Source organism: Lynx rufus, unplaced genomic scaffold (assembly GCF_022079265.1).
Source record: "Lynx rufus isolate CCGP_SWC_20201006 ecotype Redwood Valley unplaced genomic scaffold, mLynRuf1.p SCAF_6, whole genome shotgun sequence".
In the NCBI taxonomy this organism is placed as follows: domain Eukaryota; kingdom Metazoa; phylum Chordata; class Mammalia; order Carnivora; family Felidae; genus Lynx; species Lynx rufus.
Window position 1 is genome coordinate 81,816,046 of NW_025814878.1, and position 18,235 is coordinate 81,834,280.

Sequence of the window (18,235 nt, forward strand, 5' to 3'; positions counted from 1 at the left end):
CATGATTTCTCAGTTCATGAGTTTGAGCCCCACATCGGGCTCTGTGCTGACAGGCTGGAGCCTACTTCAGATTCTGTGTCTCCTTCTCTCTCTGCTACTCCCCTGCTTGCTCTCTGTCTCTCTTTCTCTAAAAAGTAAATAAACATTAAAAACATTTTAAAAAATATTAAGTGTTTGTGTTTGAGCAAAAAACAATTCAAATGAGGCAGCATCCAGTCTAGCAAAAGAGCCCCAAAGAGCTGTACAATATGAAAGACTTTTTTAAAAGATTTTATTAGTAATCTCTACATCCAACATGAGGCTCAAACTAATGACCCCAAGATCAAGAGCCGCACACTCTTCTGACTAACCCAGCCAGGCATCCCAAAATGAAAGTCTTTTAAATGACAATAAAGTCATACTGGAAAAAAAAAAACAGGTTGGTTATTGCAAAGTTAATTTCCTTTAGAGGGTGGCAGGGGTTATTAGGAAGATTACTTAACTAGTGTTTATCAGGTGATTTCTGATTGACTGGTTTAAGATTCCATTTCTGGAAAAGCCAAAACTGTAGTTAAGTCTCAGTTTGGTGGCATGGGGCGTAGCATAAGCAACTCCATTATTTCTTCCTTGGTCAATTATATTTTTCTAGGAATATGTCCAAGTCTGTTATAAACGATGCTACTTATGATATCCTCCTATTATCATTTTGTTCTGTAGCTCTATAGATATGTCCTTTTTTTCCTAATGTTTGTCTTCTCCTTTTTTATTAAATTCACCTAGATTTCTCAAATGTACTCTTCAAATAATAACCTTTTGCCTTTGCTGGGCCTCTCTATTACATGTTGGTATTATATGTCACTAAATTCACACTCCTTATTATTCTTTCTACTTTCTCTTGGTTAATTTTGTTGCTTTGGGGTTTTTTCCCTTAACTTTTGAATATAGATGATTAATTTATTTTTATTTTTCTTCTCTAATAGAAGTACTTAAGGCTAAAAACTTTCCTCTGAGCACTGCCTTAACTGCATCCAATAAGTTTTAATAAAAGAATTTCCAAGTCATTTGGTTCTAAATATTTCCTGATTTGTTATGATCTATATTGATCATAAGTTATTTAGAACTATGTTGCTTAAATTTCAAACATATAGACTTTTCTTTTTGTTTTTAACAATAATAGCTAAAGTTTTAGTGATAGAAAAGATATTTTAGATTTCCTCAAGACTTTTTCTCTTTGTTATTAAATTCTAACATAATTGTAATATGGTCAGAAAGTACAGTCTCTATGATAACAATCCTTTGAAATTTGTTGAGACTTGCTTCATGGACCAGTATGGATCAATCTGCGTAAATGTTTCATGAGTCCTTAAAGGAGTGAAATGTGTATTCCACAGCTGTTAAGTGTAATATTCTTTCTATGTCCATTAGATCAAGCTTGTTAATTGTGTTATTGAAATATTTTATATTCCTATTGACTTTTTTATCTATATAAAATAGCTCTGAAAGGGTACACAGGAGACTAGTAATATTGGTTGCTTTGAGGGGAGAAACCAGATGGCCATGGAGGAATGTAAATAGGACCCTCCAAGCTGTGTCTGCTCCAGTTAATGCCACGTCATCCCAGGACTGGATCCTGCCATTAAAAGGAGGGGAGACCCCCAGACTGCCTCTTATAAAGGCATTATAAATTTATAATCTTATAAAGAAGACTAAAATTAGAACTTGTGGTACATTTTCCCCTTAGAGAACATCAGGAGTAAATCCATCCTCCTCACATCTGTGTTTATCTCCATCACCAGGAGCAGTTCAAAGTGCCAGGTCATCCTCATTATTTGTCTACATTTTTCATAAATTCTGTACATCCCTTCATCGATCCAGTCTCACACACTTACCCCGAATACTTACACTGTGACCTCAGGAACTCAGCAATATATTACCAAATTGCATATATCTTTAGTCTCTTCATAGAATGTTCCTGCAACTTCTTACTCTGACTGAAACCTGCCACCCTGTTTTGTATTCCCACCTCACAAGCAGTAGCTGTTTGTTCTCCTACACCCCTAAGTCCATAGGGTCTGGGGTAGAATAAGTGTCCTCATTATTGATTCTAGACCATTACCTCCAAGTGTGGTCTACAGACCAGCAATAACCACATTGCCTGGGAGCTTGTTGGAAATACAGAATCTCAAGCTCCACCTGATACCTACTAAATCAGAATCTGCATTTTTAAAAATATAATTTATTGTCGAGTTAGCTAACATACAGAGTACATAGTGTGTTGTTGGTTTCAGGGATAGGTTCCCTTGATTCATCGCTTACATACAACACCCAGTGCTGCATTTTAATAAGATCTTTTCATGTCTTGCATTTACTTCATAACTGCATTTTGAAGCAAACCACTCAGGATAAAATCTGAAGTCTACAAAGCTGTAGACCTCCTATCACCTCTAAAGAACCAATACTTGTCTCTCCCACTTCTTTCCTTAGCTCCACTTAGACTCCTCCCATAGTTCCTCAAACATGCCACCATGTTCCTGTTCAGGGCCTTTCTACTTCCTGCCCCCACTACCTGGGACACTCTTCCATAAGATAACCACTCAGCACATTCTGTACCACATTCAGTACTCTACTCCAACCCATTTCTCAGAGAGCTTTCCTGGATCACGCTGCATAAATACAAAATTTGCCTACCTCCCCATAATTATTACCTGCTTTATTTTCATCAGAGAACTTTGATACGTTATATTATATTAGATCATACTATATTATATTATATTATATTATATTATATTATATTATATTATACTATACACCTTTTTGTTTTATTTCTTTATTATCAGTCTCCTCCTCCTCCTCCTTCTTCTCTCTCTCTCTCTCTCTCTCTCTCTCTCTCACACACACACACACACCCACACACATAGAAGCACCATGTCAGCAGGAACTTCTCTGTTTTGTTTACTGTTGAGTCTCCAGCATAGGAAACAGTACCTGCATACTGCAGGTGTTCACTAAAGTGTTTTCTAAGAAGGTAGTGAATGAAAAGCAGGAAGGCGGAGAACATTTTTCATTGTATAACTTTCAAATTTTGAACCATATGATAGTATTATCTGCTCAAAAAATTTTTTTACTTAAATGTTTTTAAAGTTGTCCCAATATCTCCTGCTTTCTTGTATTCAATCTCAGGGAAAGACTTGTCCCTTTTCTCGCTGAAAGACAATTCATCAGAATAGAATCTTTATCCCAGCCCCTTGTAAATTTATACGATCATGACCCTAGTGATATTCCTTCTTCATTTCCACAAACACCCACCATCAGCCTTTAAATATACTTGGGGCTCTCCTGCAGAGGAAACAAAATAAACTCTCTGAAGCCACTTGGTCCATTTATACTTGTCCAAATTTCATGTGAGTTGACTACACTTAATTCCCACTTTCTTCTCAACTGACTACAATCTGGCTCTTGTTCCCACTAATCCATCAGTGTTTTACTCTCTCTCTCCTAATGGTGACATGCAATTTCTGATTTAATCTGACTGGACTTTTCTGGTGCTCCTCACAGCTTCTATGACATGATGGTATCCTGTTGTCCTCCTATTCCATTTTTTTTTATCCTTTTTTAAGGACTCTTTTACTTGTTGGGGTCTCCAGGATTCTCTCTCCAGTCTACTCTTTTACAGACACTCCTTGAGTGGTCACATTCATTTTACAGTTTCTACCTACATGTTCATGACCTCCAAAGCTCCCATTCTTTCCCAGACTTCTCCTACATGTTTCTTTCTTATGAACAGATAAGGATATAGGTTAAAGTCCAGGCTCGTTAGTTAGCATGGTGTATGAGGTCTTCCTTGGAATGCAACATGGACCCCATTTGTCTCTTCAGCCACATAGCTTCTTATCCCAGCAATTCTCAAATGCACTGTGCTGTTTCTAGCCCCTTGCTTTTTGCTCATGCAGGCACATGTTCTGGGAACATCATCACGCACCACACTGCATCCTTTTCTTTGACTGACTAAGCATTCATATCTCTCCAGGCTGTGCTTAGTGTCTTCTCATGTTTGGCATACTCTTTGCACACATCTCTCAAAGCATCAGCTGCATTGTATCAAAATCATATCCTTATGAATCAGTTCTTGTCCTTTTACAGTGAGGTTTCTGAAGGCAGATGCTGGGTCATATTCATCTTGGTTTCCCCAGAACAGGGCCTGCTATATAAAAAGTGCTCAACAAACAGGTGTTGAACTGAGCTAATAATTGTACTGAATGTATCAGGCTCTGAGAAAAACTGGTGTAAAGAGATATAGTTTTCCCCTTATTCTTTTGCAGGAAAAAAATCATTACAATTAAATCCCTACCAGGTATTTTCACATGTAAGTCCATCTGTTTTATGAGTACTCTTAGAAGTTGTTTGCTGAGGATAAAATCAGCCTATAAAAGGGAGACTATGATCAGGGGTAGACAGAGTATGGCCTTCCTTAGAAATAATGGACAATCCTGGTTATAGATTTTTTTTTTCTAACGATGGGCAACACTGTTGTTGCATTATATTACCATAGGAATGTTGTTGTGTGAGAAAATACATGAATGTTCACTCCTTCCCTCTTAGCATGAAAATAGCTTGTGCTTCAAGGAGATAGTCTGAGTTTATTAGTGAAAATGAAATTCTTCAGAAGACTCCAATAGTACCTTTAAAATGAATAAAAAGTAACTCCAATAACAGATAAAATACATTTTATCCAAATTGTCCTGAAGCTATTTTCTATATATTTTGGAGGATATAAAATAAATAAATACATGGCTTACTGTATTTTCTAAAGAAATATTGAAGACACGTTTCTTTACCCTTGTTTCCTTAAGTCTATTTCATTCTTAAGTTACACAATTTAAAATTACTGTTCTAAGAACTGGTTTCACATTTTCCCAGTGAGAAATAAAAATGAGGTCTTAAACCAGACATAAAACCTTCATTATATCTCTTTAAATTTTTATACTGTTCCCACCAGCAACTTGCAGTTAGTGGATTGCATGTTTAACATTAATATCCGTGTTTAAAATGATCTCTCGTTACCTAACACAATTTCTCTATTCCTTTTAGCAACTTATTTAAATTATTAAAATATCAGCATTATTAAAAGCATCTCAAATATTTTCTTGTCTTGCTTTTATTCTAGTACAATTTTATAAACTTGAAAGCACCAAATTGCTAATACATCTTCCACCTTTACTTCTTGGAATTAGAATACAGTATATTACTTCCTGGGAAGCAAATACCTCTGAAATACATACCTTGGTAGTAAAATTGGTAACATTACCTAAATTTGAAGGTTATTGGTAGGGAGGAACATGCAATAATGCTTCCTTATTAAAGAAAAAAAAAGGCATTATATTCTAACTTCATAGCTTGTCATGACCACATCAAATATGAAAATAGAAGAAGATACACAATATACAGATACTGTTTTCAATAACAGAGAATGATACGAGCTGTTCGGAATCTATCCTCATCCTATGAGGGTATGCCCTTTTCCAGCAGGTGTTTCAGAAGAGCAATGACTATGTGTGCAGAGATTCTGAGGCATTATTTATAATGCCTTAAAATGAAATTAGATTCTTTCCACACTAAGAATTTTTTTTAACGTTTTATTTATTTTTGAGACAGAGAGAGACAGAGCATGAACGGGGGAGGGGCAGAGAGAGAGGGAGACACAGAATCGGAAGCAGGCTCCAGGCTCTGAGCCATCAGCCCAAAGCCCGACGCGGGGCTCGAAGTAACGGACCGCGAGATCGTGACCTGAGCTGAAGTCGGACGCTTAACCGACTGAGCCACCCAGGCGCCCCTCCACACTAAGAATTTTTAAATAAGGGTCCATCAATGAATTTCAGAGACTATTGTTACCCAAAATTGTTAGCAAAAATATTTTTATGTGTATTCTCCCGAGGAGAGGATCAGTTGCTTACACCAAGAATGTCATTAGGATTAGTAAAAGGCTAAATTCCAGAGAAATCAATAGCACTTAGTTATGGGTATTCCTTCTTTTTTTTTAAAGTTTTATTTATTTATTTTGAGAAAGAGAGCAAGAGAAAGGGCACGAGCAGGGGAGGGGCAGAGAGAGGGAGAGAGAGAATCCCAAGCAGGGTCCTCATATGAGGCTTGAACTCATGAACCATGAGATCATGACCTGAGCTGACACCAAAAGTCAAACTCTTAACTGACTGAGCCACCCATACACCCCTGGGTATTCCTTCTATACCTTCTTTCTTTTCTTCCTGTGTCTTCTAAACTCAAAACTCATTGGAAACTGGTGGAACTAGAAGTCACAAAACCCAGGCTCTACTTCCATTTCTATTATTTACTATGAACCATGTGGCTTGGAGCAAATGGCATCTCTCTGAGATTTAGCTTTATTTATTTGTTTATTTGTTTATGAGAGAGAGAGAGAGTGGGAGCTGGGGAGAGAGGCAGAGAGGGAGAGAGAGAGAGAGGGAGAATCTCAAGTAGGCTCCATGCTCCGTGTGGAGCCCCACACAGGGCTTGATCCCACGATCCTGGGATCATGACCTGAGCTGAAATCAAGAGTCAGCTTCTCAACCGATTAAGCTACCCAGGCACCCAGAGATTTAGTTTTATTATCCTAAAAAGTGGACAGTAATGCCTGAAGATTCCCCCCACATGGGGAGGGCATGGTCTGAGTTTCCATAGCCAAGAGCCACCATTTGATTCTCCTTCCCCAAGTAAAAATAGACATATCAATAAATCAGAATAACAATCTGAATATAAAGAAGAAAATCATTTTCAGGATTAAGACATTTTTAAATTTTACTCATCAACTGTGTATTGAAAAAGATGTCAAACTAGGAGAGAAAAGAGTGATTTGTCATTGCAGAGAGACCCAGCCTGGTTGTCAACCATGCTGGCTCAGAGTGACATCAATGGAAGACTGCTCTTAGATAAAGTCCTTCTTGTCAGCATCCTTACTGGCATTCTTTATAAGATACATTTTGTCAAAATTGCATTGAATTTATATTATAAATGATAGTAAGGTTGTTGTCTTAAAACTTGTCACTTCATCCGTATTCTAAAGTTACTCCATTTTATTGCCATTGTTTATTGTGCTGTCTCAACAAGGCACTGTAGTTAATCCCATATGAAGCACATCAGAATGGTAGCCCCCTTTTATTTCATGTTTCACATTTTTATTTAAATTCTAGTTAGTTGGGGACCTGGGTGGCTCATTTGGTTAAGCATCTGACTTTGGATCACGTCATGATCTCACGGGTTTGTGAGTTTGAGCCCCGCTTCAGGCTCTGTGCTGACAGCTCAGAGCCTGGAGCCTGCTTCAGATTCTGTGTATCCCTCTCTCTCTGCCCCTCCCCCACTTGTGTTCTTTCTCTCTCTCTCTCTCTCTCTCTCTCTCTCTCTTTCTCTCTCTCTCTTTCTCTCTCTCTCTCTCTCTCTCTCAAAAATACATAAACGTTAAAAAAAGTTTTTTTGGATAAATTCTGGTTAGTTAATATATGGTGTAATATTGGTTTCAGGAGTAGAATTTAGTGATTCATCACTTGCATATAACACCCAGTGCTCATCACAAGTGTACTCCTTAATGCCCATCACCCATTTAGCCCATCCCCCACCCACATCCCTCCAGCAATCCTCAGCTTGTTGTCTATAGTTAAGTCTCTTGTGGTTTGCTTCCCTCTCTTTAGCCCTTTTGATGGTTAAGAATCTCAAATAAAATAATATATGCATAAATATCCCTAAAGTGTTTAGTTTAAATGATCTTGCACAAAATTCAATACATGCTACTAAGGTAGTGGTTTTTTGCCTCATTTTCTTCTTATTTGTTTCTTTATCCCATTCCTTTTCTTAATAAAAGACAACACTGCAAAATCAATATAATGATAGCTACTACGTAGTAGAACTTACTATCTGCCATCTGGGGTACTCAACACTACTAAGTGATAAATTCATTTAATGCTCATTGCAACCCTATGAGGTATATACTATTGATACCTCATTTTAAAGATAAGGAAACTGAGGCACAGAGAAATTAGGTCACCTTGACATAAATGTTAAGTGATAAAGCCATATCAGGTTTCTGAGTCTCAGCTATCAAACAAAATGTGATAGTGAAATAAGTATAGAACGCTGACATTCATTTAATTGTCAACAGGTACTTCTTCAGTGCATAGAAAGTGTTGGGATTCCGTCCTCCAGTACTGTAAATACAAAGGCAAATGAGTTGGAATCCCAGCCATCAAGAGGCTTACAGTCTATTTCAATGCTGTCCAATATGATAGCCAAAAGCCACCATGTGGCTATTTAAATTTTAATTATAATAAATAATTTGAATAAAGTATTTATAATTGATATCTACTTTATAATCTAAGTTTAAATAATTTTAATAAATATAGTTAAAATGAAATAAAATTAAAACCAGTTTCTGAGTCACATTTGCCATATTTTGAGTGCTTAATAGCCACATGTGACTAGTGGCTGTTACCACACTGGATAGCATAGATTAGAACATTTCCATCACTATAGAAAGTTCTGGGCAGTGCTGATTGTGCTTGAGCGGGAATTGAGGGGAAAATAAAAAGGTTAATTTAAGAGAAATTGAATAACCTTGCATAAGTTTTCTGCACGGTGCCTTGGAGCACAGAAAAGGGGACCTGACTCAGGTTACAGGGTCTAGAATTGCTTTCCTTTATAGGTGGCATGTAAGCCAAAACCCAGAAGGTTAAGTGGGAATTAGGCAAGCAATGAGAGAAAATGGGACATTTGAGTCAGAGAGGTGGTGTTTCTTAGTATCCTCTAGCATGACTTTCACGTCAAGCATTTGGTCTTGAAGTTCCATACTCAAAGAATGTAAAATATTAATCCTACATACCAGGGAGCCCAGAAGGGAAATGGGCCATGGGATGGGGAGAGGACATGGCCATCTTCTTCTTGATAGTTTATGTCCTGTACTTCAGTGATGCTGAGCCACATCACACAGTGCAGGGTCTATCCAAACTTCTAATCCGACATCCAAATCATATCAACATGAAATGTTCCAAGCTGTAACTCATTCCTTTTAGAGTAGGTTCCCTTCATTTTTCTGTAGTCCTGTTTCTTAAAATGGAGAGAATGTCAGACAGCAGTGACAAAGGTATATTTTCCCACCAAGCCAGCCTGATAAAGTAGATTTGTATCGCTTACCGGTTTTATAGGAAAGAATATCATAGCATGGTGCTTTTGCAAAAAAGGTTATTGAATATTGAAATGATAATCTTATAACTTTTCTTCTACATCTTAAGGGCATAAGTTTGATGCTTTTATTAATATGGTAAAATCATAGATATTAAAAAGGATTTAATAAGCTATACACACAAAAATTCATTCTCAAAGGAAACCACTTAGAAGAATGTTATTCATTAATTCATTGGCAAAGGATTATATGAATTCACAAAGGAATTAGAACTGAATGACTTCTGAGACAAAATAGAAGGATACATAAACTTTCACTTCTAGGTTATCGGTTTTCATTTTTATGAGTTGAATAAGGATAAGGGGATTTTTGACTAAAAATAAACTTTGGCATTTGAATATGTCTTCACCTAAATTGGCTGCATTTTTTCTTTAATCTTTATTTACCTGGAAAGCCCCATGACTGTTTTTTTTTAATTAGTTTCCTATGCCTTTTCCTTCTTACATAAAAACACAACAGGAGAGGAAAGGCAGAGAGAAAGTCTAGAATTGAATTTTCAAACTTCATTATCTCCTGAAATTTTTTTCATAAATAGCCTCAGCATGTGCATCTCTAGTTATTGTTTCAACCTACTATTCTGTAAATTGCAAGTAACCTCAATCACAAAACTCATCATTCGCCTTTCATAACACCTTCCCTTTGCAGTTTTTGTAGTATACAGCCCAGTTCCTGGTTTATTATCACCCAGGATCCACACGAGCTCTGTATTATAGATGCAACAATTAACATCACTAGTGCTTTAGAGAGAGGAAACCAACTGAGAGTCTCAGGCTAAAATGGGGACCCAAAATCATTCAACTGACCCTCAAACCCAGCCTTCTGCCTCCAGATTCAGTGAGTGTTCTCACTTTAAGACAATAAATCTAGGAAAGTAGAGCAGAGACTGAATGAATTCCTGTTGCTCAAGGTCAGTCTGTCTATCTTATGAACACAGGCAGGCAAGGTACAATCATATGTGGGTTCTTCCCATTGCACTCACATCATTGGTCTAGCTGGTTGTGATAGTGATTGAAAAAACTGAAAACTAGCTCTGAAGAGGAGTATTCAACTCAGGCACAAGGTGGCGGGGGCGGGGGAGGGGGGGGGCGTGTGTGGGTGGTAGAAAGAAATTCCGATAAAGGCAGGTCTTGTGTAGTGTAAAGCATGAGAGCAGAGTGCAGGGAAGGTGAGCAACATAGTAAGCTTGGAAAGCATCCAGTGCGCACTTTTTTTTTAATGTTTATTTATTTTTGAGAGGGAGAGGGAGCTAGTACGAGTGGGGGAGGGGCAGAGAGAGGGAGACAGAGGATCTGAAGCAGGCTCTACACTGCGAGCCCAGAGCCAAATGCCAGGCTACAACTCATGAACAGTAAGATCGTGACCTGAGCTGAAATCAGTAGTCAGCCCTTAACTGACCCAGCTACGCATGCGCTGGGAGCACACACTTCTAGTACTATTCCATGGCTCTCATCCTTACACCATAGAGGAGGCGTTGATTGAGCAAAAATAATGATAGAGCTCGAAAACACTCTAGAAACCATTTCCTTCAACCTCTTTTTAAAGAAAGAAATGGGTTCAAGCAGGTTATACACTCACCCAATGTCCTGCAGCTCAACAAAGCCAGGACTAAGCACCCATATCTCCTCATTCTCAATGCACTGCTTCCAAGCAGAGACTCTAAGTCGGCACTAACCAAGCTGTTTCACAAAACTCTAGTGTTCTGTGGGATGTGAATAAACAGTCCCAATTAATTATTAAGATGTGAGATTCCACATTCACGTAATTTGGGAAATAAAGGGTTAATCACAATATTAAAGTTCTATTTATTGCACAAATTCTCAGAAGCTTTAACATGATAATATGCACTGTGTATTCCTAAGAGCAGAAGACACAGTATACATGATTTATCCAAAATTTTTACCATGAAATGTTTAAACTTTTTTCGAAGAAAATCTATTACCACTTATGTCACACGATATTAAATCTCCACAGAATATGGTTTGGAAAAGCAGCTCTAATATTGTGAGATGTTCTCAATGGCCTTTTGAGAATAAGCGTGAGTGGGGGTTGGTTGGTTTGTCTGAAAAAGGTAAGAAATATAGCTTCAGATTCTGGCAGTACAACTCTTTTTCTACAAAAGAGCTGAATTTCATAAAATATAATTTTATTGACTTTCTAGGCTCAAAGAAAGTAAGAAAACTCTGCAAGATGGTTCCCGGCCTCTAAAAATAACCCATGAACTAAAACCTGAGCACATATACACACACACTTAGATACATGGGAAGAAAGAAGGCAGGTTTTATATGTTTGTATATAAAACAAACTTTAGAAGGAAAGATGCTGGGACCCAGATGGCTTGGTCAGTTTAGCTTCTAACTCTTTTTTTTTTAATGTTTGTTTATTTTTGAGAGAGACAGAGACAGAGCACAAGTAGGGAAGGGTAGAGAGAGAGGGAGACACAGAATCCAAAGCAGGGTCCAGGCTCTGAGCTGTCAGCACAGAGTCTGACACGGGGCTTGAACCCACTAACTGTGAGATCATGACCAGAGCCAAAGTCAGATGCCTAACTGACTGAGCCACCCAGGTACCCCTCTAACTCTTGATTTCAGCCCAGGTTATGATCTCACAGTTCGGGGGATTAAGCCCCTCATCAGGCTCACAATGATAATGGACAGCCTGCTTGGGATTCTCTCCCTCCTCTCTCTCTCTGACTCCCTCCACTCGTATGTGCACTTTCTCTCTCTCTCTCTCTCTCTCTCTCTCTCTCTCTCTCTCTCTCAAAAATAAACATTAAAAAATCTTTTTATTTTTTTAAATTTTTTTTAATGTTTATTTTTGAGAGAGAGAGAAAGAGAGAGAGAGAGAGTGAGAGCAGGGGAGGGACAGAAAGAGGGAGACAGAGAATCCCAAGCAGGCTCCCTGCTGTCAGCACAGAGCCTGACATAGGGCTTAAACCCACAAACCGTGAGATCATGACCTGAGCCAAAGTTGGACACCCAGCCAACTGAGCCACCCCGGTTCCGCTCCAAAAATCTTTAAGAAAAAAAGGAAGGAAAGATGCCTGTATTGGTACTGCAATCAGGAGACTAAGCCTGAGACAGAGGCAATGAGGAAGAGGTGAACCTGAGGCTAAATTAAACCAAATAAAAATACAGACTGAGTGAATGCTAAAATCATCCCAGGTAGCATATTTTGACATCTAGTAGAAGCAAAAGAAAATTCTCTAAGGAGATAAACATCTTCACTGTAAGTCCTAGTCTCAGCTCAAATCGGGATCACCCAACATAAGGAAACAAATGGCAATGAGTGAAAGTCACCAAGGGGAAAAAGAGATTTTGCCCTCCAAGAATTTCAAATACAATGTAAGATAAAATTATAAAATCATTATGTAATAATATATTGTCAAAAATATAAAAGTATGGACATCCAGGAAGATGGTATAGACATACTTTTCCCTATTCCTTCTTCTAACTACAACTATAGCTTTGGTCATTGTATAAAATAAACATAAGACCATGAAATGTAGAGAGAAGGCAAACTGTCTAGGAACCTCAGGAACCAAGGATTAATGTGGTGGTAAGCCTCCTGAGTTTTCTTTTAGCTTTATATATCCCAGTTTTAGAGTTAATGAATCTAGCACCCAGAGATGCTGATGAGTATGGGGCAGGAGTAGGAGGAGGGTAAGCTCCTACAGAAGCCTGCTCTCTCCAGCAAAAGGCCAGTAAAGAGGAAGTCTAGCCAGACAGAAAACCATTAGATAATAACTGCACTATTCCTGCCAAACACAACAGGGAAACTGTGGCATCACTCCCACCATGCCAGCAACAACCAAGTGGGGAGCCTAGACTTCAACATTTCTACTGCTGTTATGAGACATTGAAACACCCCTACCAGGATAGTGGCAGAGAAGGCTAGGTCAGGCTCCAGAACTTTTGTCTCAGCTAGCCAATAACAACTCCCCAACCTGTGGTATCAGTAGAAACAAAAACACTGCTGATAAATCAAAATGGAATTTTAAATTATGTTTTTATAACCAACAGGAAGGAGGAGTAAAGCAGAGAAATTAAAGAAACAGAAAACAAAATATTAAAATGATAAACCCTAACATAACAATAATTACATAAAATATAAATTGTCTAAATTCATCAATTAAAAGAGAAATTGGCAGAGTGTATTTAAAAACATGACTCACTTATGTGCTATCTACATGAAACTTCAAATATAAATATAGGTGGGTTGAAACTAGAGAAAGGTGGGTGGTGTATGTTATATAAACATTAATCAAGGAAAACAGAAGTAGTTTTATTAGTATTAGATAAAGTAGACATCAGAGTAAAGAAATTTATTAGAGATCAAGAGGAACATCATATAATGATAAAAGAATTCAATCCACTAGGAAGCCATGAAAAGTCTTAAATGTTCATATACCAATGGTAAAAATTATTTATCTATAATAATTACTATAAATGTAAATGGCCTACATAATTTAATGAGTTTATGTCTGGACTCTCTATTCTGTTCTCTTGATTTGTGTGTGTGTATGTGTGTGTGTGTGTGTGTGTGTGTGTGTGTGTGTGTGTTTGTGCCAGTACCATAGTGTCTTGATTATTATAACGCTGTAGTATATTTTGGAATCTGGGGTTGTGATACCTCCAACTTTGTTTTTTCTCAAGATTTCTTTGGCTTTTTGGGGTCTTATTTGGTTCCATACAAATTTTAGGATTATTTTTTCTAGTTCTCTGAAAAATGCCATTAGAATTTTGATAGGGATTGCATTGAATCTGTAGACTGCTTTGGATAGTATGGACATTTTAACAACATTAATTCTTCCAGGCCATGAGCACGGTATACCTTTCTATTTGTTTGTGTTATCTTCAGTTTTTTTTTCATCAATGTCTTATAGTGTTCAGAGTACAAGTGTTTTACTTTCTTAGCTAAATTTATTTCTGTGTATTTTAATCTTTTTGATGCAATTGTAAATGGAATTGTTTTCTTAATTTATCTTTCAGTTACTTCGTTATTAGTGTTTAGAAATGTAACAAATTTTTGTGTATTTGTCTTGTATCCTACAACTTTATTGAATTCACTTATTAGTTCTAATAGTTTTTTCGTGGAGTCTTTAGGGTTTTCTATTTATAGTATGATGTCATCTGCAAATAGTGACAGTTTTGCTTCTTCCCTACCAATTTGGATGCCTTTTACTTCTTTTTCTTGTCTGATTGCTATAGCTAAAACCTCCAATACTATCCTGAATAAAAGTGGTAATAGTGGACATCCTTGTCTTTTTCCTGATCTTAGCAAAAAAAACTCTTGTTTTTTTTTCCCCACTGAGGATGATATTACCTGTGGGTTTGTAATATATGGCCTTTATTATGTTGAGGTATATCCCATCTAAACCCACTTTGTTGAAAGTTTTTGTCATAAATGGATGTTGATTTTGATCAAATAGTTTTCCGGCATCTATTGAGATGATTTTATCTTTTGTGTTAATTGTGTTGTATCACATTGATTGATTTGCAGACATTGAACCATCCTTGCATCCCTGGAGTAAATCCCAGTTGATTGTGGTAAATGATCCTCTTAATGTATTGTTGAATGTAGGTTTGATAATATTTTGTTGAGGATTTTTGCATCTATGTTCAGTAGGGATAATGGCCTGTAGTTTCTTTTTTTGTCATGTCTTTGATTTAATGCTGACCTCCTATTATGTAGAAGCAACCTCAGTGTCCATTGATAGGTGAATGGATAAAGAAGGTGTGGTATATATACAATGGAAAATTACTCAACCATAAAAAAGAATGAGATCTTGCCATTTGCAACAACATGGATGGACCTAGAAGGTATTATGCTAAGTAAAATAAGTCAGAAAAAGACAAATAACATATGACTCCACTTATATGTGGAATCTACAAAACCAAACAACAAACAAAAAAGTAGAAACAGACCCATAATTCATAGAAAAACTAGTGGTTGACAGAGGGTAGAAGAATGGGGGAATGGGCAAAAGGGAGTAAAAGGAAGTGGGAGGTACAGACTTCCAGTTATAGAATGCATAAGTCATGAGGATGAAAGATACAGCATAGAGAATATAGTCAATGGTATTGTAATAGCATTATATTGTGACAGATGGTGAACATAGTATAATGTATAGAGTTGTCAAATCAGCATATTGTATGCCTGAAACTAATGTCACATTGTGTTTCAACTACACTTTAATAAATACATAAATAAAGTAATAAAAAAGTGTATGCACCAAACAAAAAAATGAGAAAATAGTAAAGCAAAAACTGATAGAACTAAAGGAGAAATAGATAACTCATACTTGTAGTAGAAGACTTCAATTCTCCCTCACAACAATTAATAGAACAATTAGACAGAAATCAGCAAGGATATAGAACTGAACTTATCGTCCAACGTAATCTAATCAACATATATAGAACACTACACCCAACAAGAGCAGAATACATATTTTCAAGTGCTCATAGAACATAGGTTAATATAGACCATATATATATAATATGAACCATACCCTAGGGCCATAAAAACCCCCAACAAATTTAAAATGATTGAAATAATATAGAGTGTGTCTTCCAACCACAATGGAATGAATTTAGAAATCAATAACAAACAGATAGTAAGAAAATCTCCAAGCACTTGGAAAGTAACCAACATATTTCTTAATAATCCTTGGTTAATGGGTCCCCTTTGTGGCTCAGTCGATTAAGCATCCAACTCTTGATTTTGTCTCGGGTCATGATCTCACAGTTTGTGAGTTCAAGCTCTGTGTTGGGCTCTGCGCTGACTGTGCAGAGCCTGGTTGGGATTCCCTGTCTCCCTCGCTCTCTGCCCCTCCCCATCTCATAGTCTCTCTCTCTCTCTCTCTCTTTCTCTCAAATAAATAAGCATTAAAAAAAATAATCATGGGTAAAGAAGGAAGTCTTAAAGGAATATTTTTAAATTATATTGAATGAAAATGAAAATATAATATATCAAAATATATGTGACATAGGTAAAGGAGTGCTAAAAAGGATAGTTACAGCACTAACGGAAGATACTAAAAGGAACAAAGATCTCAAAGCAATCCTTTAAACTCCCACCTCAAGAAACTGGGAAAAAAGGAAAGCAAAACAAACCCAATGCAAATAGAAGAAAAGAAAAACAAGGTAAAATGGAAATCTGTGAAATTGAAAACAGTAAATGTATCAAAGAGCTTGGAAAGATAAATAAAACTGCCAAACATATAGCAAAACTGAGAAAAAAAAAATAGAAGAAACAACTTGTCCTTATACAAAAGTTGCCACAAATGCTCATAGCAGATTTGCTCATGATAGCCAAAACCTAGAGTAAATCCAGATGTCTTTCCACAGGTGAATGGGTAAACAAACTGTGGTACATCCATATCATGGAATACTATTCAGCAATAAAAACAAATAAACTGCTGAAACATGCAACAACCTGGGTGAATTCTCAGAGAATTAAAGAGTGAAAAAGCCAATCCCAAAGGTTGCATAACATATGATTCCATTTATGTCAACTTCTTGAAAGTGACAAAATTACAGAAATCAAGAACAGAGTAGTGTTTTCCAGGAGCCAAGGAGGAGATGAGGTGGTAAGGAAGTAGGTATGGCTAGTAAAAGGGCAACATGAGTGATCTTTGTGGTGAAGGAAACGTTGTATATTTTGACAGTATCAATGTCAATATCCTATTGTGATATTATACTATAATTCTGCAAGATGTTATTGTTGGAGAAAACTGGGGGTCTCCCTGTATTCTTTCTTACAACTATATGTGAATCTATAATTTTTAATTGTAATTTTTAAAAAATAATTCAATAGAATAAAATAGAGATGACAAAATCAAGAATGTTTAAAAATTAAATGGAACTTTTAAAAATTATATAAAATTTCTGGGTAAAGACAAAGAATTTAATATAAGCATCTACTTTTGCTCCTTCTTTAATCACAAAATTCCTCCACTGAAAAGTAAGACCCAGAAATTGCTACTAGAGCTTTGTCTGGAGGTGCAAGAAGAGCAGAAGAGCTAAGCTACCCCTTCACCCTAACAAGTAGAATGTACTCTTCTCCTTATAGTTCTAATATAAACACTTGGTGCACACATAAGAGCAAAGCCCTCAGCAATGATTTCTTGAACTCAATTCTCATTACACTATGCCACTCAGAGTCTGTCCTAGTAGCTTCTTGGAGTTGCTGGCAACATGTGGGATTTTTTTAATGTTTGTTTGTTTGTTTGTTTGTTTGTTTTTTTAGAGAGAGGGATTGATTGAGCGGGAGAAGGGAAGAGAGAGAGAGGGAAAGAGAAAATCCCAAGCAGGCTTTGCATTGTCAGCACAAAGCCCCCTGTGGGGCTCAATCCCATGAACCATGAGATCATGACCTGAGCTAAAATCAAGAGTCCAAGGCTTAACCAACTGAGCTACCCAGGTGCCCCAACATGCGGGATTTCTTAAACCTCTCACAGACTTAAGCCCCAAAGAACAACTTCTGAAAATTCTCCCCATGCTCTGTAGGGTTGCAAGCAATCTGCAGTGGCCCAGACCTGAAATACCACCAGCAGTAGTTAGTTTATTAGAGAGGCAGGCTCACACAGCAGTACTAGCAGAGGCTTGATGTTCAGGTTGGGCCCTCCTCCTTGCCATCTTCTTCATTTGTGCACATTTAAAAAATGTCCTAGGGGCCATTCAGGAAGCAGCAGAATGAGAAGTCCATCCAAAGGCACAAAATATAGTTCTCACTGTAAATAACCTGGCCAGCCTATTCTCTTTTAGATGGTTCACTTAGGTACAGAAGTCACTCCCACATTATCAACTTCTTCACCTCCATGCCTTGTCAGTTCAAACCAAACCTCTAGAATTTTCTACATCAGAAACTAACCAAACCTCTTTTCATTACTATAGGCCCAGAGATGTTATGAACAACATCTGCCAGACGTTGGAACCAACGTCCATTCTTCTCTGGTGCAGTGGACAGGACCTGGGTCTCAAACACAATAAGGTATAGTGGAAACCATGTGAGAGC